The 24,904-nt window shown below is 40.3% G+C and overlaps 1 protein-coding gene across 1 annotated transcript in view; it reads left to right on the forward strand.

Annotated features, from left to right (window-relative positions):
* The first annotated feature begins 812 nt into the window (after positions 1-812).
* Positions 813-24,904, forward strand: part of USF3 (upstream transcription factor family member 3) — a 56,256-nt gene continuing 32,164 nt past the window's right edge. Inside the window, exon 1 of the mRNA XM_047098900.1 lies at positions 813-1,036. The gene's annotated coding sequence lies outside the window, so the exon portion shown is untranslated. The remainder of the gene's footprint in view (positions 1,037-24,904) is intronic.

Below are 24,904 nucleotides of genomic sequence, written 5' to 3' on the forward strand. Positions count from 1 at the left end.
ATCCCCCAATGCCCCATACTGTTTTCCCCCAGCTGGGAGGCCGCCAGAACATTTCTGAACACGGTCATCTCCAGTTCAGAGGAATCCATGCTTTGTTGTAAACGCAGTATAACAGATGACCGCAACCTACAAATTCGAGCAGCGTCAGGTTGGCAATGATCTTCCAGGGAAAGGGCAGTCTGAGACGTCTGGATTCTCTTCCCCACTTCTCGTGACGGAGGGATCATTTCCCTTCCTACCCTCTAGGCTAAGAGGAGCTCTCTAATCGTTCTTGGAAGACTTCCACGCCCTCTTCCTTTTTAGTTTTTCCACTTCCAAACTATTCAAAGACGTGACAAGCAGCACAGAGAACAAGATATAAAGAAGTTTCTTAAAAATACCTCGTTTTCTAGGTTCTCAAGTCGTCCCCTTTAAGGAACCAGGCCCACCTCTCTCCCATTCACCTACTGGCTTTCCTTGCTGCCCATCACTCTACCTTTAAGAATATTTCCTGTTCCTTCAACCCAACTTGCACACCTCCGCCCCCCGGCCCTCCTCATTGGGCCGCCCGAGGCCCGTTCAGTCTTCGGTTTTCCCTCCAACTCCTCCCGCCCTCTAGCCTAGCGCAACGGCGTCCCAGGTTCTGATTGGCCACCGCGGCAACCTCCCCGGGGCCGGGTTGGTGGGCTGAGTGGCAGGGGCGGGAGCGCGGAGCACCGAGGGTAGGCTGTTCGCTTGCGGAGCGGCGGCCGCGGGAGGGGCGGGGAGGGGCGGGGGGAGGGGGGCTGGGAAAGTTGAGGCCGCGCTGCCGCCGGGTCTCCGGCCTTGAGGGCTCGGGCTCGCTGCGGCGGCGGTGGCCGCAAGAAGAGGCGGCGGGGGCGGGGGGAGAGGAGGGCCTGGGCCCGCGCTCCCCCAGCCCCAGAGGAGCAGGCGGCGGCCGCGGACGGAGAGATTCGCCCGGGCGGTCGGACACCCCTGCCGTACCCGCCTGGGATCATGACCCAGGCGGGGGTCGCCGCCGCCGCTGCCGCCGCGGCCGAGACCGCGCAGCCAGTGGGTGAGTGACTGCGGGAGGGGGCCGCTGACAGCCGGGGCGGGGGGCGGGGGCCGGGGCTGCGGGGGCGGCTCCGGGGGGCGGCTCCGGGCTCTGCTCCACCCACCCCCTCCCGGTCCCGGAGACTAGGGCTGCTTGGAGTGTGTCTCCTTCCTGGGGACCCTGAGTGCGAAGCCCGGTGGGGTGCGAGCGTGGGCGGTGCACCTACCCCTCTTCTCCCCGGTCTCCGGCGCCCCGCGCCCCCTGGTGCCGGGCCGGTGGGGGACTCGCGCTGCGGCCCGGCTCCCAGATGCGCGCGGGGCGAGAGAGGCTCCACGCTGCCCTAGGTGCATAAAGAGCCGGGCATCAAGGTTCACACCGGATGGCCTTTGCCTGCCTCCTTCACCTTTTCCTGTCTCCTTCATCCCCACTTTATTCCTTGCTCTCTGAATTTCTTCGGACCCACTGGTCCGACTCATGAGACTTGCTTGTTAAGTCTCACCCCTACAGTCAGAGAGTTAGGCTTGCGTTTTCATTTCAGAAGCCTTTCTTTTCCTTTCTTAATAGGATCGGCACAAGCATATGGCCAACTCTTGAAATCTGGCTCCATATTTCTGAAGAAATATTTCTGGACTCTTTTTCATGTTTCACATTTTGATCATTGGGTTTTCCACTACTCACTCTCCTCTCCCCGCCCCACGGTTACGTTGGTATATGGCCGTAGGAGTTTATTAACTTTGTCTGGAAATAAGAGACTACACAAACCTGTGTGTGTGTGTAATCCCAGCTAAGACCTTCCAACTTACGTTCTCATAACATTAAGTAGGTATACTGACCTAACACTACCAAAAATAAGACAGTTGTGGCTAACTTAAGTTTGCATCAAGAGGAAGGTTGCTTACCTATAGACAAAGTACAGATTTCTTGAATAAACACTTTGGTGAGTAACATGGAACCTGAAGCATATCGGTACCTTTGCTTTTTCTTTAAAAACAAGTGAGCAAACAAACCAGCCTGCTTTTTGAAGGATCAACAGGCTGCCCTACTCTCTAATCATCTTGTTGATTTTTACCTCTCACATAGGACACTTGTTCAATGTAGCACAGAGTTACTGTATGGGATACATTTGTTGTTTCCCTTTATTTGTAAAGGATTCTGAAGCAAAGTACTTTGTAATCATTGCATGTCTGTAACCAGAAATAGTATAATGTCTCCAGATACTATAAGAATGAATGCTTAATCTCACATTTTGATCTAGTCTAAGTAACATGGCTCTTGTATATGTAGGTATTATATTCTATCTATATTTAAAAGAGGAGTTTTGTAAAATCCAAACATGATTGCAGCCTAGAACATTCCTTAATATGAAAGCACTTCATAGCAGGGATATAAGGGCAGCATAGGATTGAAATATTTATTTTCTCAGTTAGTTGTCTATAGGACATCATGGAAATGTGAACCAGTCATGTAAGAGAAATTGATGGGTTACATTGTCAACAAGGGAAAAGAAACACTAAGGAAACAGAATGTTTGAGGTTGAAGATAAACTTCAACAGGTAATCAGCTCAGAATTGTTACTTATAAACAGAGACTGAAATCAAGCTTAGGTCTTAACCATACCTGTCATCTTTTACTTTTCTAGCCTCAAGTCCAGTCGTTCTGAATCTGGACTGTAGAGTAGAATCACCTTGTATGCTTTTACATTTTCATGTCCATGCCACTCCCTCCAAAGATTCTCATACTTATTTATTTATTTATTTATTTATTTATTTTTTTATTAAAAAAAATTTTTTTTTACATTTATTTATTTTTGATAGAGACAGAGCACCAGTGGGGGAGGGGCAGACAGAGAAGGAGACACAGAATCTGAAGCAGGCTCCAGGCTTGGAGCTGCTAGCACAGAGCTCAACACGGGGTTTGAACTTACAAACCACGAGATCATGACCCAAGGCAAAGGCCGACACTTAACCGACTGAACCCCCCCCAGGCGCTCCTTTTTTTTATTTTTTAATGTTTATTTTTGAGAGAGAGACACACACATAGAGTGTGAGCGGGGGAAGGGGAACATAGAGCAGAATCTGAAGCAGGCTCCAGGCTTCATGCTGTCGACACAGAGCCTGACGTGGGGCTCGAACTCAGACTGAGAAATCATGACCTAAGCCAAAGTTGGACACTTAACTGACTAAGCCACCCAGGTACTTTTGATATGGGGTGAGCCCTAGCCAAAAACATAGTTTTTAAATTTCCCCAGGTGTTTCTATTTAGCAGTCATGGTTGATAACTACTGAGTCTAGAACAATGTCCAAGCTGCTAGGTTTGTGTTCCTGGCTCTGCTGAATCAAGCCTTCACTCATGTGTCCAGTTTTTACCCAGTGCTTCCAAACCTTTGGACCTCCTCATGGTCCCGCAACTCTGTAGTTCAGATCTCTTGCTTTTGTTAATGACATTGGTCATTCTTAGCACGTGGGCAGTCTTCCTTGTGCTCCTCCCCACCGACAATAGTTCTAACTCTACTTTTCTAAAGGTTTTCCTAACAGCTCTCTCTAACTCTTAGCGATTGGTTCCCTTTGAACTTTTATGCCACATATTGTTTAAAAGACTCCCTTTATGTTTATACCATATGGTGGTTTAATTGTATATGTGTTTTATTTTATTTTTTTTCTTTTTTCAACGTTTTATTTATTTTTGGGACGGAGAGAGACAGAGCATGAACGGGGGAGGGGCAGAGAGAGAGGGAGACACAGAATCTGAAACAGGCTCCAGGCTCTGAGCCATCAGCCCAGAGCCCGACGCGGGGCTCGAACTCACGGACCGCGAGATCGTGACCTGGCTGAAGTCGGACGCTTAACCGACTGCGCCACCCAGGCGCCCCTGTATATGTGTTTTATTACTCTCAAGCTTAACAGCAAGGAGTACTTTACTTTTTGGCTCTTCTACAGTGATTTGCTAAGACTTGGATTGGTTTGCTTTGGAATCCTTCTGACACTGCTTGCAACCCTAGTTTCAGGTTTGATTCTGTCCCAGATGTTTGTGTTGTGGTAGCTTTCTCTCACCTTAACTTGCATTGAATTCATGTATGGATGTCAGTGTCTTCCATATCTTTTCCTGTGGTCTTCAGTAGGTTGGTTATTTTCTCCTCTGTGGCCCCATAACATCTTGTACTTATTTCTGGGATAATGCTGGTTACGTTGCCATAGTATGTGTTTATCTACCTTTTCTACCAGACTGTTCTCTAGAGCCTCCATGTTGAGCAACTCAATGAGGTATGTTTCATGTTGTATTCTTTTCTTTCTTTTTTTTTTTTTTTTAATTTTTTTTTTCAACGTTTATTTATTTTTGGGACAGAGAGAGACAGAGCATGAACGGGGGAGGGGCAGAGAGAGAGGGAGACACAGAATCGGAAACAGGCTCCAGGCTCTGAGCCATCAGCCCAGAGCCTGACGCGGGGCTTGAACTCACGGACCGCGAGATCGTGACCTGGCTGAAGTCGGACGCTTAACCGACTGCGCCACCCAGGCGCCCCTCATGTTGTGTTCTTAATACCATTGCAGCATGGCAAAGTTAGAACCCCCAAACATGGGAAGTGTGTTCTCTTTGTCCTTGTAATTTTTAATTTTTTTTATTTTTTAAAGATTTTATTTTAAGTTTTATTTATTTTGAGAGAGAGAGAGTGCACACAGGTGCGAGCAGGGGAGGGGCAGAGAGAGAGAGAGAGAGAGAGAGAGAGAGAAAGAGAATCCCAAGCAGGCTGCATGCTGCTCAATCTCATGGTTTGTGAGATCATGACCTGAGCTGAAACCAAGAGTCTGAACTCAACCAACTGAGTTACCCAGACACCCCTAAAGATTTTATTTTTAAGTAATCTCTATACCCAACATTGGGCTTGAACTTACGACTCCAAGATCAAGAGTCACCTGCTCTACCAACTGAGCCAGCCAGGTACCCCCATCTTTGTAATTTTAGGACCTAACATAGCACTTGTCATTAGTAGGGACTAAATAAATGTTTGCTGAGTAAGTGACTGCCATGTTATATATTATGCAGAGATAGCCTTATACATCTTTAGCATAGGTTGATTTGACATGGGTTGATTTGCTATTAAATATTTTTATGACTTCTGTTATGGATTTGGTAAGGGTTAGTGGAATTTAAGTAATTATGGTTGTGGCAGATCCCTTACACATGTAATCTTCCTTCCAATATGCATGGGGATGTATACCTTGAGTCTTTTACTCTGAGCTCTAGAGGTTCACTCTTGTTATCCAGAAAATATTTGCAGAACTCTCACTAAGAGAAAAGCTTTTAACTGTCCAGTTGGATAATTTTTCTTTTTCTCATTAAATTTTCCATATGAGTACAATTGCACTACTTCAGAAGGCCAGATCTTTTAATTAGATCAGTAGAGCATGATAAGTTGCTCCTATTAATGTGCTAATACTGTGTTTTAAATTCAGTTCATCAAGTATTTATTGAGTGCTTACCATGTGCCTAATACTCATAGGTGCTAAAGAGAATACAGAAATAGTAAAAAGTGGGGACTCAGCTCTTAAGTTTTTAGACTTACTGGAAGGATTGAGGAACACTGTTTCAAATAAGTAAGGGGCTGAACATGGTACATTAGATGCAGATTTAAACATAAATACCCCAAATTTAAGATGCAATGATTAATACTATGGAAAATTAAGAAAGACCAGATATTCTTTCAGTAGAATTTATTACTCCCATATACTGAGTACTAATTGTTGAGGATACAAATATGAAAGATGTGGTTTCTACCATTTAGAAGCCTTACAGGCTAGTGAGGAAAACCAGGAAGCATATAAAGTGTATTTCATGTTAAGATATTGTGAAGTATTATGTCAGGATGTTTGGGACTAACCTGTAGGCATCAGAGAAAGTTTCAAAGAGGAGAAGTTAGGAATTTTCAGTTGGAAGATTGATATGAACATTCCAGACGAACTAACAGGTACAAAAGCATGGGAATGAGAGGGATCGCTTCTTGAGTAAGGAGATGCAAGTAGATTGGTATCAGTAGAAACTGGTATGTTAAAGAACATGGACTTTGGAGTCAGATACGTGGTTTGCACACTTTTATTACTGGTAGGAATAAAAGACCCTTGCAGGTCTTGTCTGTGTAGGGTAGCAGTAATCTAGTGGTAACTTCACTCTTAGTGTTAATACAGAGAGGTGCCCCAGGATTCTCTGGTTTCCATCTATGCTCCTGTGCCTCCCCTTTTAACTATTGCCTGGCTGTGTGTGGAGCCTCAGATAGCCTTGCCTCACAGTTAATGAAGCCATTATTGTGTCCCCTGGTGAAAGCATCTTCACCTTAGCTACTGTAATTTCTTAAACAGCAGAAGCCACAGGGAAGGGGACAAAGAGAAATTTGTGGTGTAACCATGAGACATACCACTTCTACCTCCACTCTGATTTCTCTTTGGTAATGAGCAATAGAAATTGCCTTTGGCTAACTTAAGCAAAAACTTTATGGATAGATTTATGGGTAGATATTGGCTAAGCTCACAGAAGTGAAGGAAGGCAGAATAATCAAGCCATAGAAAGGCCTGGGTACAGCATCTTCCAGGATCCCATGGGCCCATAGGGCTAACTGAGCCCCAGCGGCCTTTCTCCTTGTGTGGTCTTATAGGTCAGCCCTGTGCCCACACCTCAGAGATAAGCCCATGTTTGATGGTCCTATCAGACCTCAGAAATCAGGCAGAGAAGCTCTCCAAAGGAAAAGTAAGCTATTGTTGCCAGAAAGCTAAAAAACAACAGATATTTCCTACAGTGTTCATTGGATTTGATAGTGTGGAGATCTTTTGCAAGCAGTTTTATGAATAATAGCCAGGTAATGGTGAAGAGTGGATGGGAAGTGAGGAAGAAGGAACGGTGAGTATAAACTACTGTTGAAGAAGCCTGATGGTTGGGAGGAAGAAAGAATGAGACCACAGGGAAGGAGTTACAAGATCAGAAAAAAAAATTTTTTTTTGCCTCTTAAAAGAAAAATTGAATAAGGATATATTTAAGTGGAAAAGCACTAACAGAGGAGGAGAGATTAATAATATACGAGAGAGAAGAGATATTACCTAATAAGATTACTAAGAAGTGAGAATGATAGAATCCAGAACAGAGGTAGAGAGTTTAGTGTTAGCTAGAAATGTTAGGGAAGATTTTAGAGAGGAGGACAGAATTGCTTTAAAGGGTTAATAGTATTTGAATAAGCAGAGCAAAGTGGAAAGGTCACTTCAATAGGTAAATAGCATAGATTTAGCAAAATATGAACTAGCTGATAAGGAGCATAGGGAAGAACCTGTCTGTATTGGAGAGAAGGGTGGATGACATGATTAGCTTGATAGCCCTTCTCCTATGTGTATTGTCTTAAGTGGAAAGTGGATAAGTGAGACTGGCCAGTGAAAAGATGGTGTTAGGTAGAGCCATGAAAGCTAGGACCCAAGAGTTTGGATTTGATACTGGGAAATAGTACTGTAGATTCTGAAGCAGGAGTACCGTAACTTGGAAAGATTACTGACGCACTGGCATATGAAACCTTTGAAGAAGAGGGGAAAGACTGGGAACTGAAAAGACTATTAAGACACATACTTGTGGGGCAACTGGGTGGCTCAGTTGCTTGAGTGTCCAACTCTTAATCGTAGCTCAGGTCTTGATCTCAGGTTGTGAGTTCAAGCCCCGTGTTGGACATGAAGCCTACTTGAAAAGAAAAGAGCCAGACGTGTAAAACAGGGCCTAATCTGAGATTGTAGGAATAAACAGGAGGAGATGAACATTGTGAAAAGAATTGATAGGATTTGGGGAGAAATTTTGAAGATTAATTTTGGGTTTAGAGCCTGGGTAAAGTTTTGATGTCAGTGATAAAAATGGAGAAATTGGAAGTAGGTCTCTTAAGAGGCAAGGCAATTCAACATGTTGTAAAAACCTGTTAATTGGTTTTGAAATGAAATATTCTGAAGAGAACTTGTCTAATCAAAGGTTTGGGACAAGATCCGTCTTGAAAGTTGGCTTTATTATAAGAAATAAATAAACAAATAAAACAAAACATAACGCCTTTTACACGGAAACAGTTTGAAACTTTGTAGAGAGAAAGCAAATAGAAAAAGTAAATAGCATTGAGCCTTGGAAGTCAAAGTGAGAGACAAGGATTCATGTTAGAGAAGGAAAATGCATAATTGGGGAAGAGAAAGACAAATTGGGAGAAAAAGGAGACAACAGCAGCCTCCAATCCTGCAGAGAGAAGAGGGAAGGCAGAGAAAAGATCTCTGGTGTGGGGAAGGGTAGTCCAGACCTCTAAGAAAGCAGTTTTGGTGGGCAGGGACAATCAGAAGACTGCTGCCATGGGTTTAGGAGGGATTGACCAATGCAGGAAAGTGAGAAGCTTCAGAGGAATAGTAGGAAAGAAATGGAATGTTAGAAAAGGCAGTAAATTTTTGTTTAATAAGTTCCGATTTTGGAAGCAAAAGAGAAAATGGTTAAGGAGGAAATAAAGTGCTAGAGAGAAAGGAATCAAATATAGAGTCCTTCTCCATAGATGGAAGAGTTATCATTGGGAAGTTCTGGAGGGCTGAAAGGATGCATGGGCAGAGTCTGTTATGATATATGTAGGATGCAGTGAAGGAAGTCTTACTGGATGACCTCTGTCTTCCCAGTGAATTAGGGGGGAAATGGAAAAAAGGCAACTATCATGTACTGAGCTCTTGCCATGTACCAGATACATTGTGTGATCCATTAAAGGTATTATCATATAAAATCATAACAGTTCTCCCAGAGGTTGGTGATAGTCTCTTAATTTTAAATGTGAAGATGCCAAGACTTCAAGGAATACTTATTTTATTTTACTGTTTTTAAAGTTTTTAAAATTCATTTATTTTTGAGAGAGAGAGAGAGAGCGTGTGTGTATGTACGCATGTGCATAAGCATGTGCAAGTGGGAGAGAGGCAGAGAGGGGGAGAGAGAGAATCCCAAGCAGGCTCCACGCTGTCAGCACAGAGCCTGACGTAGGGCTCAATCCCATGGACAGTGAGATCATGACCTATTTTATTTTTTAATGGAGGAACTTTTTTTAAAGTTTATTTCTTTTGAGAGAGAGAAGGAAAGCATGAATGGGGGAAGGGCAGAGAGAGAGAAGGGAGAGAGAGAATCCCAAGCAGGCTCCATACCAACCAGCACAGAGCTGGATGCAGGGCTCCATCTCACAAACCATGAGATCATGACCTGAGCAGAAACCAAGAGTTGGACGCTTAACTGACTGAACCATGCAGGCACCCCTCAGACTTAAAAAAAAAAAAAAAAAAAGATTATTTTATTTTATTTTTACAATGTTTATTTTTGAGAGAGCATAAACAAGGGAGGGGCAGAGAGAGAGAGGGAGAGAAAGGATCTGAAGCAGGCTCTGCACTGTCAGTGGAGAGCCTGACATGGGGCTCGAGCCCATGAACCCAGAGATCATGACCTGAACACTAGCCAGATGCTTAACCAACTGAGCCACCCAGACACCCCAGATTTTATTATTATTTTGACTTAAAAATTCTTATTTTAAGTAGGCTTTACCTCAATGCAGAGCCCAACATGGGGTTTGAACTCATGACCCTGAGATCAAGACCTGAGCTGAGGTCAAGAATCTAACACTTAACTGACTGAGCCACCCAGGTGCCCCTTATTATTATTTTTTTAAGTAATCTCTACACCCAGTGTGGGGCTCGAACCTACAACTCCGAGATCAAGAGTCACACACTCACTGACTGAGCCAGCCAGGCACCCCAGGGAATACTTATTTTAAAACCAAGTAGCTAATAAATGTCAGCTTTTTGATTCTAGGTCTGATATCAAAGACTATTGCCATTCTCCTATACCATTCATTCATTAATTTGAGGTGACAGATACATGGGGTGTTAGTGATTATAGTGGCTGTGCTTCAGAATTACTTTTGGGGTCTAAAAAAATTCCTGCACCCTGCACCAGTCATTCATTCCTTCACCAAAATACTTTAAAAAAAAAATTTATTTATTTAGAGAAAGTGCGAGTGGGAGAGGGGCAGAGACAGAAGGGAGAGAGAGAGAATCCCAAGCAGACTCCGCATTGTCAGTGCAGAGCCTGATGTGGGGTTGGAACCTATGAGCTATGAGATCATGACCTGAGCTGAAGTCAGACGTTTAACTGACTGAGCCACCCAGGTGCCCCACCAACATACTTATTACCTACTGTGTTATGGTTCTCCAGAGAAAGAGAATGAATAGAATATATATCACAAGAGGAGCCCAAAGCATCATATAGCATCATATGGAGGTGGGAGGGAGGTGAGGGCTTGTGAAAAGGACACAGGAACAAGCCTAAAAGAGTGCCCAGTGGCTAAAGCTCGAATAATTTCAACAATAAAATAACTATAGCATTATATTTTAACCCAAAGGGTAAACTATTTCTTTGAGGCAATACTGATATAAATGAATTATTGAATAAATAAATTAGAGAAGAGACAAATCTTCTTTGCAGAATAATTAAAAAAAAATTTATTTAGATACTCCCTTCTCTAAGAGATGGAGATTAATTCCTCTCTCCTTGAGTATGAGTTAGACTTAGTACCCACTTCCAAAGACTAGAGTATGGAAAGGGGAAAAATAGTAACATAGGAGTAATTACTTGAGTCATGTTAACAGGAAATTTGAGGAGGAAAGTTGGTGTGAAAGACTACATCTTTTATGACTTCAGTATGATCTAAGTAATTTAATATAAGGATGTTTTATTTGTATAGTGAAAAAAATCTAGTTAAGTAACAATTAAAAATAGGAAAGTAAATATACATCTTTATTAACATTGAAAAGCTGGTAAGGGTGTCATCTAAAGATCAAAAACACTGAGGAATTTATGAAAAATGCAAAGCATATGGAATCAGGTTGATGGCAAAACTATACAGTTTGGAGAAATGCAACCCATTACAGACTTAAAGGGGAAACAGTAGGAAAGTGAGTTTTCCCACTGCAATTCTGGAAAATCCCAAAGCTTAGAGACTTTGAAAAGTAGGAGGGGCTTGAGGTTGGTTGTCTCAGTCCATTCAAGCTGCTATAGCAAAATATAGACTGGGTGGCTTATAAACAACAGAAATTTATTTCTCACAGTTTTGGAGGCTGAAGTCCAAATCATGGTGCCAGCATAGTTGGATTCTTCCAGGTTGTGTTCTACCTACTTCATGCTGTAACCCCTCATGTGGGGGAAGGGGTAAGCAAGCTCTCTGGGACAGCTTTTATAAGGGCACTAATCCCATTCATCAAGGCTTTGCCCTCATGACCTAATCATTTCCCAGAGGTCCTACCTCCTAATACCGTCACCTTGGGATTTAGGATTTCAACATAAGAATTTTGGGGGGACACATTCAGACCATTGCAGTGGTCAAAGGTAATTAATTAGCAGACTTCAGAACAGCTGTAATGGGACCAATTACAATACCTAATTACAGTTTTTCCTCACAGGCTAAAGTAGTAGAACATATTTATATAAATTGAGGGCATCTCCATCCTGGTCTTTAGGACCAGAGAGAGAATCAGTGCTATATTTTAGAGAACTTCCAGTTGTCACTGTGAATGTAGAGCTCCTTCCTTCAGAAGCCACCCATCTAGCTGTTCACCTCCTCCATCCATGTATGATACTTTTGATAGCCAGAACTTTTATGATTAGCATGCACATTCATGGCAGGGAGAAGAGTGATTTTTCACATATATTAAAGCATCGGTTCTTCGTGGTAAAAACACATTAAAATCACCTAGGGAGCTTTCTTTAAAAGGATAATTTCTACAGTGCATCCAGAATTGAAAACTACTATGCTGGGGAAACCAACTTTATCTGCCAATTTGCTTAACGAATTCTCACTAAATATTTAAGGAAAACCAATAGGATGAAAGAGTGACAACAAGCCGAACAAAAAGAGGAATTGATTTTTGAGAAAACAAATTGAATGTAATGGACAAAAGAATTTGTTAAAAAAAATTCTAAAAAATTTGAGAGCATATGATTTCCATAAAATAGCAATGGGTGCTATGAAAAAGAACAAGAAAGTTTTTGGAAATTAGAAACATGTTTTCTGAAATACAAACTTCAACAGCAGGCTGAATAGCAACATGGTTGTAATATATGACTAATGAACTAGATAATCAAACCAGGGAATTCTTCTAAAATATGGTATGGGGCACCTGGGTGGCTCAATCTCTTGAGTGTCAACTTTGGCTCGGGTCATGATCTCACGGTTCATGAATTTGAGCCCCACATGGGGCTCGCTGCTGTCAGCCTGTCAGCACAGAGTCCACTTTGGATCTTCTGTCCCTCTCTCTCTGCCCCTCCCCTGCTTGCACTCTCCCCAAAATAAAGAAAATATATTTTAAAAATATGGTACAAAAAGACAAGAAAATTATGAGCTGTTGGACATGCAGGATAAATCAAGGAGAAGAACTAACCACTGGAGCCAAAATTCTACACAATTTCAGTAAGTGTGGCATGGGAGATGGGCAGTGGGCAGTTGGTGGGTAAGAAATAGAGTATTTTAAAACTTCTGTAATGGGGCGCCAAGGTGGCTCAGTCAGTTGAGCATCTGACTGTGGCTCAGATCATGATCTCACAGTCTGTGAGTTCGAGCCCTGCATCAGGCTCTCTGCTGTCAGCACAGAACCCACTTCAGATCCTCTGTCCCCCTCTCTCTCTCTGCCCCTCCCCCTCTTGCATGTGTGCTCTCTCTCTCTTATTAAAAAATTAAACATTAAAAAAAAACCTTTTGTAATGAGAGGGGAGGAGACCATAGATACTGTTTTTAAGAAGAAGAAAATATATTTAAGTTGTAATATGAAGATAGGTTATCAATAAGCAATTCCTTTTCTCTCAGCTTTGCATTTCTTTGTGTGTCACTTTCATCCTCACACTGGCTTCTTTCTTTTGCATGATGTCTGTAATGTCCATATTTGGAATTCTATGCATTCTCTTTAAATTGGAAAAGGAAAGAGGATGGCTATCCATACCATCAAGGAAAAGTCCTGAAGTTTGCTATATTTGTACCAATCTGAGACCAGTCACTGTGCCCCCAAAAAAGTCATTTGCCGAGACTTGCCAAGGTCCGCCACCGAAGCACAAAGGCTGGTTTAGGGGTACATACCTAAGTGAAAAATCAGGGAGTTCCATGAAGTGGAGAGGAGAAAATATCAAATGTCCACTGTAGTGTGTTTCTTAGAATTGCTAGGGAAATTCATAAGTTGAACGGATGAAAGAGGAAAAAAGGTGTTGAGGAAAATAAGAAACAAAAAAATCAGGCAAGGAAAAGTAAAAAAGCATAGGTGGGAGGAGAGAAGAGAATATGACCACATGGGACAATATTTACAATAAATGTGACTGGAATAAATCCTCTCTTTTTTTTCTTTTCTTTCTTTTTTTTTAAGGCTCTTAGATTGTGTAGAAACAAATCTCCAGATTTGTGTTATGTCAGAGAAATATAAAACAAAATAATGTAGACAGTTTAAAAATAAAATACACGTGTACATGCCCCAGGCAATTGTTGAATATAAGAAAATTCATACATAGTAATTTGTTACCAAAGTTTATTTCAAAGAGCAAACATTTTCTTTTAAAAGTACTTATATAATGTTATACCTAAGTAGGTAATAATATATTCTTCTTAAATACTCATTTAAAAAAAGTAGGGAGGGGTGACTGGGTGGCTTCATCTGTTGAGCATCCAACTTTGGCTCAGGTTACATGATCACGGTTCATGAGTTTGAACTCCACATTGGACTTGCTGCCATCAGCGTGGAGCCTGCTTCGGATCCTCTGTTCCCTTCTCTCTGTCCCTCGCCCGCTTGCACTCTCTCTCTCAAAAATAAATAAACATTAAAAAAGGTAATAAAAACTTTTTGAAAGGAGAGGTGTGACACCTGGCTGACTCATTTGTTAGAGTGTGCAGCTCTTGACTGCTGGGTTGTGAGTTTGAACCCCATGTTGGGTGTAGAGATTACTTAAAAAACAAATACTCATGTAACACTTAATAAAAATATATCATGTAGGAGGGCTATAAAAAATCTCAAATTCTAAAAATTTGACACTTCAAAAAATTTTTATTTTTAACATTTTTTAAAATATTTATTTATTTTTGAGAGAGAGAGAGTGCATGAGCTGAGGAGGGACAGGGAGAGACAGACAGAATCTGAAGCAGGCTCCAGGCTCTGAACTGTCAGCACAGAGCCTGATGCTGGGTCTGAGATCATGATCTGAGCCGAAGTCAGACACCTAGCCGACTGAACCACCCAGGCGCCGCCCCCCCCCCCCCCCCCGCAAATTTTATTTATTTAAGTAATCTCTACACCCAACATGGGGCTCAAACTCACAACCCAAAGAAGATCAAGAGTTGCATGCTTCACCGACTGAGCCAGCCAGGCTCCTAAAAATCAGATACTATTTATTGCTAGTCATAATGCAGGGAAACAGCACATGTGCATGCACGCGCGCGCGCGCACACACACACACACACACACACACACACACACGCACACAGAAATTAACAAAATGGGAACCAAAAAAGAAATATAAATACTTGGAAAGTTTTTTGTTTCCACTCAAGTTAGAGGAAATAAAAGTTGAAATTACAAGGAAGAAAAAGTCAAGATAATGAAAAGCTAATCACAGAAAAAGAAATATAAATGATTCATAACATATGAAAGGGTATTCAGCCTCATGAGTTATCAAGGAGATGCAAGTTAAGCAATAAGATATCTTTTGCCTTTTGGACTGAGAAAAGCTTAAGAGATGTTGATTGCAGCCTTTTTTTTCAGGATTGTTTTTAATAGCAAAAATAGTAAAAGGGAAAGAAAGAAAAAATGAGTATTGATCAATGGGGAACAGCTAAATAAATTATGGCTCCATGCTGCATAACACTATGTAGGTATTAAAAGAATAAGGTAAATTAATATGTACTTACCTGGAAAGATGTTCATAATGAATTTCTAGGTAAAAAGAAAGCATGTTTCAGAGTGACAGCATGATTTCATTTTTTTAAAAAATTTATGTGCATATGATAATATAAATATACATTATATATAATATATAATATTATATACATATTATGTTATATGTATATTATATGTATTTATATGTATATATGTATATGTATATGTATGTATACATATATATGTATATATGTATGTATATTATAATATATATATAATATATATATTATATATGTATATATAATAACTCTGTAGAAAGATAAAGAAAATTGGTGTCAAATTGATTCCCAACTAGGGGAGAATAAAACTGAATAGGTGATAGTGGGTACTCTAATTTTTTTCCCCCCAAAAAAGGGATGTAGTTATAGATAATATTTACTTTCTTGGTTTTCAGTATAGTATTTATTTTTTATTTTTTTAAATTTAATTTTAGAGCACATGAGTGGGAGAGAGGGGCAGAGAGAAAAAGAGAATCTTAAGCAGCCTCCATGTTCAGCCCCGAACCCAATGTGGGGCTTTGATCCCACGACCCTGGGGTCATGACCTGAACTGAAATCAGGAATCTGATGCTTAACTGACTGAGCCACCCAGGCACCCCTCAGCATAGTAATTTAAGAAATAATTTAAAATTTAACTGAAACTACATATTATTTAGGAATCAATGACTATTGAAAATACCACATGTTAAAATCTATGGGCTGTCCTTGAGGAAATATTATAGTCTTAAATACATTTATTAGGAAGACTGAAAAGCTAATTCATATTGTAGAAGAAAAAATGCATTCAGATAGCAAAAGATTAAAATTCTGTATGAGGATATACAGTAAGTATTTCTTGTACCCTTTTCCCCATTCCCCTCTTCAAAGGCGATCCTTCCAGAGAAATTCTGTGCACTTGTCAACATACACATTTATGTTCTTCTCCCCATCCCAAAGGATAGGTATTATATATGTTTGTAATTTTTTAAGTTAAAAAAAAATATATAAGTATACACATATGTACATTTATACATATGCATATTTACATGTACATATATACATATGTGTGCATGTGTGTGTATATATGTATAGTTTGCTAGTGCTGCCATAAAATACCACAGACTTGGTGGTTTAAACAAGAAATGTTTATTTTCTTACAGTTCTGGAGTCTAGAAGTCCAAGATCAAGGTGTCAGCAGGTTTTTTTAATTTTTTTTTTAATGTTTATTTATTTTTGAGACAGAGAGAGACAGAGCATGAATGGCAGAGGGTCAGAGAGAGAGGGAGACACAGAATCCAGAGCAGGGTCCAGGCTCTGAGCTGTCAGCACAGAGCCTGACGCGGGGCTCGAATTCATAGACCATGAGATCATGACCTGAGCCGAAGTCGGAAGCTCAACCAACTGAGCCACCCAGGCGCCTCTTTCTTTTTCATTTTTTAAAAAATGTTTTTATTTTATTTTTGAAACAGAGAGAGACAGAGCATGAGCAGGGAGGGGCAGAGAGGGAGACATAGAATCTGAAGCAGGCTCCAGACTCTGAGCTGTCAGCACAGAGCCCAATACGGGGCTCAGACTCACCAACCATGAGATCATGACCTGAGCTGAAGTCAGACGCTTAACCGACTGAGCCACCCAAACGCCCAAGGTGTCAGCAGGTTTGATTTCTTCTGAGGCCTCTCATCTTGGCTTGTCGATAGTTGCCTTCTTGTGGTATCCTCATGTGGTAGTTCTCATGTCTCTGTGGTCTGTGTTTTTTTTTTTTTTATTTTTTTTATTTTTTTTATTTTTTATAATTTTTTTTTTTCAACGTTTATTTATTTTTGGGACAGAGAGAGAGACAGAGCATGAACGGGGGAGGGCCAGAGAGAGAGGGAGACACAGAATGGGAAACAGGCTCCAGGCTCTGAGCCATCAGCCCAGAGCCCGATGCGGGGCTCGAACTCACGGACCGCGAGATCGTGACCTGGCTGAAGTCGGACGCTTAACCGACTGCGCCACCCAGGCGCCCCTCTGTGGTCTGTGTTTTAATCTCATTTTCTTATAAGGACACCAGGCAGGGGTGCCTGAGTGGATCAGTCGGTTAAGCATCTGACTCTTGATTTCTGATCAGGTCATGATCTCACAGTTCGTGAGTTCGAGCCCGGTATCAGACTCCATGCTGACTGTGAGGAGCCTGCTTGGGGTTCTCTCTCCCTCTCTCTCTGCCCCTCCCCTGCTCATGCTTCTTTCTCAAAATAAATAAATAAATTTTTTAAAAAAAGGATACCAGGGGCACCTGGGTGGCTCAGTAGATTAATTGTCTGATTTCAGCCCAGGTCATGATCTCACGGCTTGTGGACTCAAGCCCTGCGTCAGGCTCTGTGCTGACAGCTCAGAGCCTGAGCCTGCTTTGGATTCTGTGTCTCCCTCTCTCTGTCCCTCCCCCACTTACACTCTGTTGTGTGTGTGTGTGTGTGTGTGTGTGTGTGTGATAAATAAACGTTAAAAAAAAAAAGACACCAGTCAGATTAGGGCCCACCCTAATGACCCATTTAAAAAAATTTTATTTTAGGGCACTTGGGTGGCTCAGGTTAAGTGTCCAACTTCAGCTCAGGTCATAATCTCACGATTTGTGAGTTCGAGGCCTGTGTTTGGCTCTGTGTTGACAGCTCAGAGCCTGGGTACCCCTCTAATGACCCATTTTAACTTAATTACCTTTTTAAAGGCTTTATCTCTAAATACAGTCACATTCCAGAGTACTGGGGGTTAGGACGTCACCATATGAATTTGGAGGAGACACAATACAGCCCATTTTATAATCATATATTATATATTTTATATATATAATATATGTACACAGACATATATTACACATATATACATACATTTATATTATACATATATGTACATACATATACATATATTTAGATTGAATGTTTAGATATTATGATTCAATCTTTTATTTTTCAAGTTTATTTATGTTGAGAGAGAGCACGTGTGCACAAGCGAGCATGAGCAGAGGAGGGGCAGAGAGAGAAGGAAAGAGAGAATCCTGTGCTGTTAGAGCGTGGAGCCCAAAGTGGGACTTGAACCCACGGGCTGTGAGATCATGACCTGAGCCGAAACCAAGAGTCGGACACCTGACCAACTGAGCCACCCGGTTGCCCCTCAATCTATTTTAGATTGAACCATCTGAAATTGTAGTTTCTAGAGGCAGAAAAAGTCAAATATGGGCAATTTCAGATGATTCAACATAATACTGTAACATATTTAATCATTCTTTTTTTTTTTTAATTATTCTTTTGATGAGCCTTTAGGGTGTTTCCTTGTCCTTTGCTACTTGAAACAATTTTATAATGAATATCCTTGGATAAATGTCCTGTTGCACATACATGAATATGACTTGTAGAGTAAATTTCTAGGAGTTATTACATCAGAGAGGTACATATTTCTGTGGACCAGATGTGGGTCCACAGCGTGTTAGGAGGAGCTGGTCTGGGCACTCTGCCTTAGGCTTTCCATCACGGGCAGGACTACCTCAGCAGAAAGAGACTGGGGCCCTAAAGACAGAGGCAGAAGTTGGGGGTGGGGGAGAGAATGTAAGAGACAGTGTGGGGAGAGGCATTACCTGCATCAGAGGAACTGTACTGAGATATTCTCAATGGATTGTTTGTGATTAAAAATGACTAGAGGAGGGGCGCCTGGGTGGCGCAGTCGGTTAAGCGTCCGACTTCAGCCAGGTCACGATCTCGCGGTTTGTGAGTTCGAGCCCCGCGTCGGGCTCTGGGCTGATGGCTCAGAGCCTGGAGCCTGTTTCCGATTCTGTGTCTCCCTCTCTCTCTGCCCCTCCCCCGTTCATGCTCTGTCTCTCTCTGTCCCAAAAATAAATAAACGTTGAAAAAAATTAAAAAAAAAAAATGACTAGAGGATTTGTATCATATAGTCGTGATCAGTAGAGTCATGGGATCCACCCTAAATTTATCCAAGGAGCAGGATCACCCATGGAAGAGGTTTGAACTGAGAGTGGAGGGTATTTTGTACTATTTACATTTTATGTGTCCTACTCCTTCAGCATAATAGTATGTACTAGTATGTATGTAGTGTGTACGTAGGTAATTGCTTGGACTTATGTAGAGAAAATGTCTGGAATTGATACCACCAGACTGTTAAAAGCGGAGGGGCATTGGTACTTCTTCACATCTCTGCTGTTTAAAATTTTTACAAAAGTTATTTTTGCAATTGAATTTTTAAAAACTTAATAATGGAATTTAGTTATATATTCTTAACCAGGAGTATTTATAGCTTGTATGGGAAGAGCAAAGGAAGGGTAAGAGTCTAACAAATTCTAAACTGTCCACAGTGGGTATTCCTGGAAAGCATGATAGTAGAGCTGAGGAACTTTTCCATTTAACTTTATATATTTCTGTATTCCTTGAAAATAATTTTTATGCAAATTGGTTACTTGTGTAGTTCATAAGTAAAAATTTAAAATCTTTGGCTTATTTCTTTTTCTTGAGATACAGTTTGGCCCAACTTCACAGTGAAAGCTCCAGTGGCAGGACTTCCTTAATTTCCTTTTTGTATATATGACATAGTATCTCCAGATTGGCATTTAGGAACCACCCTGACTGATAGCTCCAAGCAGGATGATGATGCGATTCACAGGAAGGAGCCAGCAATGTTGTTAAAGGATGTAAGATTTCTGTAATGGCAAAGGAAATTAAGACTTCTGATAGCAGTTATATAAAGCAGAAGACAGCACAGCACACTCATAAATAGGTCTTCAAGTGCCTGCCAAGACGGAAAGCTGCTGCTAAAACCAAACACTATGAGGAAGGATTCTTTGGGCTATGAAGAGTACCCCTGTGCTATCCCTGAACTCTAGAATACAGATGTGCCAGATTTCATGAGTTGAACCAGGTAGACAAGTAATAGGGTGTTCTAGGTAGAGGATTATTAACCTAAAATATAGTAAAGATGATAAATGCACATAATGGTTCATATAACAATATACAGAGAGCAAAGATGCCTAAAGCATTAAATAAGATAGAAATTAGAACATACACATCCATGATGTTAAATATAAAACTATAATCACAATTTTGTATATTTAATGATAGAGAAATGCTCACCTTAAGTAAAATGCAGAATACAAAGTTACTTATGGTTTAACATTTGTAAAGTGCATACAAAAAAGAATTACGAAATCCACAAGAATGTCAATGATGATTCTTGTGTATTCTGGTTGGGTGATGTGATTGAGAGTAGTTTCATTTTTATCTTTATGTTTGACTTTTCTAGGTATGTATTACTTTTACTATAAGGAAAACCTGTTATAAAGTGTTAAATAAGCATATAAAATGATATTTATTTTTTTTTCAACGTTTTTTTATTTATTTTTGGGACAGAGAGAGACAGAGCATGAACGGGGGAGGGGCAGAGAGAGAGGGAGACACAGAATCGGAAACAGGCTCCAGGCTCCGAGCCATCAGCCCAGAGCCTGACGCGGGGCTCGAACTCACGGACCGCGAGATCATGACCTGGCTGAAGTCGGACGCTTAACCGACTGCGCCACCCAGGCGCCCAAAATGATATTTATTTTAATTATACTAATGGTATAAATGGCTGCAATCCAGACCAGGGATATAAGCTTAGTTGTGTCATTATTTTCATGGTTCGTGCTCTAGTTCAGTGGGTTAAAGCATTTTGATTGGCGAGAACTAGATTTACTAGAGGTCTCAAATAAAGACATAGAACACATTTGCAAAACTGCCTATCTGTGTTCATCTTCCATAAACATTTTGAATCATTGTAAAATACTTAGGAATGCATTAAGCAGCAAAAAACCAGAATTAAGTGTAGAGGTTGAAAAGATTTTCCTCAAACCATGGGCAAATATGTTTAAACAATGTGCCATAAAATGTTTTCAACTAAGACATTTTAATTCTAATTCGAAATTTGATAAGAATTAGGTTTTTCTCTTCATGATATCTAAAGACACAATTCATTTTATGTTATTATATTTATTAAAAATTTTTTAAGTTTATTTATGTTGATAGAGAACACGCATGAGCAGGGGAGAGGCAGAGAGAGAGGGAGAGAGCAAGAAACTCAAGCGGGCTTTGTACTGTTAGTGCAGAGTCCAGTGTGTGGCTCAAACTCACCAACTGTGAGGGCATGACCTGAGCTGAAACCAAGAGTTGGGCACTTAACTGACGAGTGCCCCAAGACACAATTTAAATTAATCTTTACCATTAATTTGCTTCTTGGTGGAAAGAAAACACAATTTGCCCCTGAACAGTGAGACCTAGTTTTGTTTTGTTTTTATTTTATTTTATTTTATTTTATTTTATTTTATTTTATTTTATTTTATTTTATTTTATTTTATTTTATTTTATTTTACTTTATTTTATTTTATTTTATTTTAAGTTTATTTAAGTTTATTTTAAGAAAGAGGGGAAGGGCACAGAGAGAGAGAATCCCAAGCAGTCTCTCCAGTGTCAGCATGGAGCCCATGCTTGATCTCACCAGCCGTGAAATCATGACCTGAGCTGAAACGAAGAGTTGGATGCTTAACCGACTGAGCCACCCAGGCGCCTCTAGACCTAGTTTTTAAAAAAAATAAGTGCTAGTACTTATTTTTGGTAGCTTCACATTTTCTCTGTATTAGGAAAATTGGGGATGATTGGTAGGTAAATAGAATTTTATGTTGAAAGAAAACAGATGTATAAACTGATGAAAAAGATGAATGGGTAGAGAATTTCAGATTACCCAGAGACATCAAAAGATTTCTTTTTTTTTTTTTCAAGGATGATTGAGATACAGTTCACATACCATAAAGTTTACATATTTAAAGTGAAATTTAGTGGGTTTTGGTGTATTTGTAGACTTGTGCAACCATCACCACAGTATAATTTTAGAACGTTCATCATCCCCAAAAGAACACAGACCTCCCACCTAACCCCCTTCATTTTCCTCAGGCTTGGCAACCACCAGTTTACTTTCAGTCTCTATAAATTTTCATGTTCCAGAACTTAAAGTAGATGGGATCATACAATATGCAGTCTTCTGTGACTGGTTTCTTTCACATTGCATAATGCTTTCAAAGTTCATCCATGCTGTAGCATGTATCAGTACTTCATTCCTTTTTATTGCTGAATTACATTCTGTTGTGTGAATATACCACAATTTATCCCTTCTTAGTTGATATACATTTGGGTTGTTTTCCTTTTTTGGCTATTATGAATACTCCTGCTGTGAACATTCATGTGCAAGTTTTTGTGTGTGAACGCTTGTTTTGAGTTCTCTGGATTATATCTCTAGGAGTAGAAATGCTTGGTCATATGTTAACTCTATGTGTAACATTTTGAGGAACTGCCAGATTGTTTCAAAGTGGCTGTACCATTTTTTTTTAGTTCCACCAGCCATATATGAGGCTTTTAATTTCTCCACATCCTCACTGACACATGTTATTATCTCTTTTATTTTAGCCTTCCTAGCAGGTATGAGGTCATATCTCACATGGTTTTTATTTATATTTTCCTAATGGCTAATGATGTTGAACATCTTTTCATGTGTTTATTGGGCATTTGTATATCTTCCTTAGAGAAATGTTTATTCAGATGCTTTGCCCATTTTTAAAACAAGTTTATTTTGAGAGCGAGAGAGAGAGAAACCGCAAACAGGGTAGGGGCAGTGAGAGAATCCCAAGCAGGCTCTGTGCTGTCGGCTGGGTGCCCAAGGCAGGGCTCCATCTCAAGAATTGTGAAATCATGACCTTAGCCCAAACCAAGAGTCAGACACTTAACCAACTGAGCCACACAGGCACCCCTCCCCCATTTTTAAATTAGGTTGTCTTTTAATTATTGAGTTGTAAGAGTTCTTTACATATTGTATATGCATTTCCCTTATTAGATATTTGTAAATATTTTCTCTCATTCTGTGGGTTATCCTTTCACTTTCTTGATGGTGTCCTCTGACCACAAACATTGAAAATTTTGAAATCTAATATATCTATATTTTTCTTTTGTTGCTGGTGCTTTTCATTTTGTATCTAAGAGTTTTAAAGTGTTCGCTATAATGTTGAACTGTGATATGATTCTTTCTGAGTTAATTTTTGTATGTGTTATGAGATAGGGGTCTAACTTCATTCATTTGCATGTGAGTAGCCCATTACCCTGGCATCATTTGTTGAAAAGACTATTCTTTCTCCCATTGAGTGGTTTTGGCATCCTTGTCAAAAACCAGTTGGCCACAAATTTAAGGGTTTATTTATTGGCTCTTAATTCAATTCCATTGATCTATGTGTCTTTCTTTATGCGAGTACCACACTGTCTTGATTAATGTAACTTGGTAGTAATTTTTAATATTGTGAGCTGTCTTTATTCTTTTCAGTCTTTCTAAACAGTACTGACGGGGCACCTGGATGGCTCAGTCGGTTAGGCGTCCAACTTCACCTCAAGTCATGATCTCGCGGTTTGTGGGTTTGAGCCCTGCGTTGTTGGGCTCTGTGCTGACAGCTCGGAGCCTGGAGCCTGCTTCGGATTCTGTGTCTCATTCTTTCTCTGCCCTTGTCCCACTTGTGCTCTGTCTCTCAAAAATAAATCAATGTAAAAAAAATTTTTTTTTACACAGTGCTGACAGTAGGCTTCCACTTCAAACATTTAGCACCTGTCTAAAGCAGATTATTTGAATATTTTGTTTTATGACAAACCTATAAATCCAATTGCTTTTTATTTGCATATGGCTTCTGGTTGATGTTTTTGTTTTCTTGTGAGGAGGAGCCATATGAGAAAATAAGTTTTCTGGGCTAGATATTACCACTTAATGTATGTCCAGGACAATAAGATATATATTGAAATGGAAGGAATATAATAGTTGAAGACATGGTTTTGCTAAAATGTACGATAGTGTGTTTGCTTTGCTTTTTTTTTTTTTGCAGGGGGTGGCAGAGGTGGGGAATCACTATGAAAATAGTTAAGGACTTGGGATCTCCTGCCTCACTATTTATTAGCTGTGTGGCTGTGGACAAATTACTAAATTATTTTAATACCACTTTATAAATTAGTGAATATCAGATTAGACTCTGTGTATAAAATAGTTATATAATGTGTACAGATAATTATATAGTTATGTGTCTTAAAATGATTTTTAAAAAGTGTCTACCAATATGGGGCACCTGGGTGGCTCAGTCAGTTAAGTGTCCAACTCTTGATTTCAGCTCAGATCATGATCTAATGTGTGTTCAAGCCCCACATTGGGCTCTGTGCTGACAGCGCATAGCCTACTTGGGATTCTCTCTCTCTCTCTCTCTCTCTCTCTCTCTCTCTCTCTCTCTGCCACTCCCCTGCTTGATCGATCTCTCTCTCTCTCTCTCTCTCTCTCTCAAAATAAATAAACATTAAAACAAATTTTTTAAGTGTTTACCAACAGAGCATTGATTAATCTGGAGATGTCAAACATTTTCTAATCATAGCAAAATTTTTTGCTTTTGTCTTCATTTTTTATTTATATTTATTATTAAGATATAGTTCACATGTCACAAAACTCACCCTTTTAAAGTTTAGAATTCAGTGATTTTTAGCATATTTACAAAGTTGCATAGTCATCTCCATACAAGAACATCATCCCCCAAAGAAACCCATACCCATTAGCTGTCACTCTTGACTCCCTCTCTCCACTCCTGGGAATCACTAAATTGCTTTCTGTCTCTGTGGATTTGCCTGTTCTGGACATTTTGTATAAATGGAATATGTGACCTTTTGTGTCAGGCTTCTTTCATTTCCATGTTTTCAAGGATTACCATGCTGTAGCATGTATCATTACTCCATATCTTTTTATTGCTGAATAACATTGCCTTGTGTGGACATAGCACATTTTACTTATCCATTCATCATTCACATGGACTTTTGGCTTGTTTCAACTCACTGGCTGTTACGAATATTTCTGCAACA

Source organism: Lynx rufus, unplaced genomic scaffold (genome assembly GCF_022079265.1).
Source record: "Lynx rufus isolate CCGP_SWC_20201006 ecotype Redwood Valley unplaced genomic scaffold, mLynRuf1.p SCAF_5, whole genome shotgun sequence".
Classification (NCBI taxonomy): domain Eukaryota; kingdom Metazoa; phylum Chordata; class Mammalia; order Carnivora; family Felidae; genus Lynx; species Lynx rufus.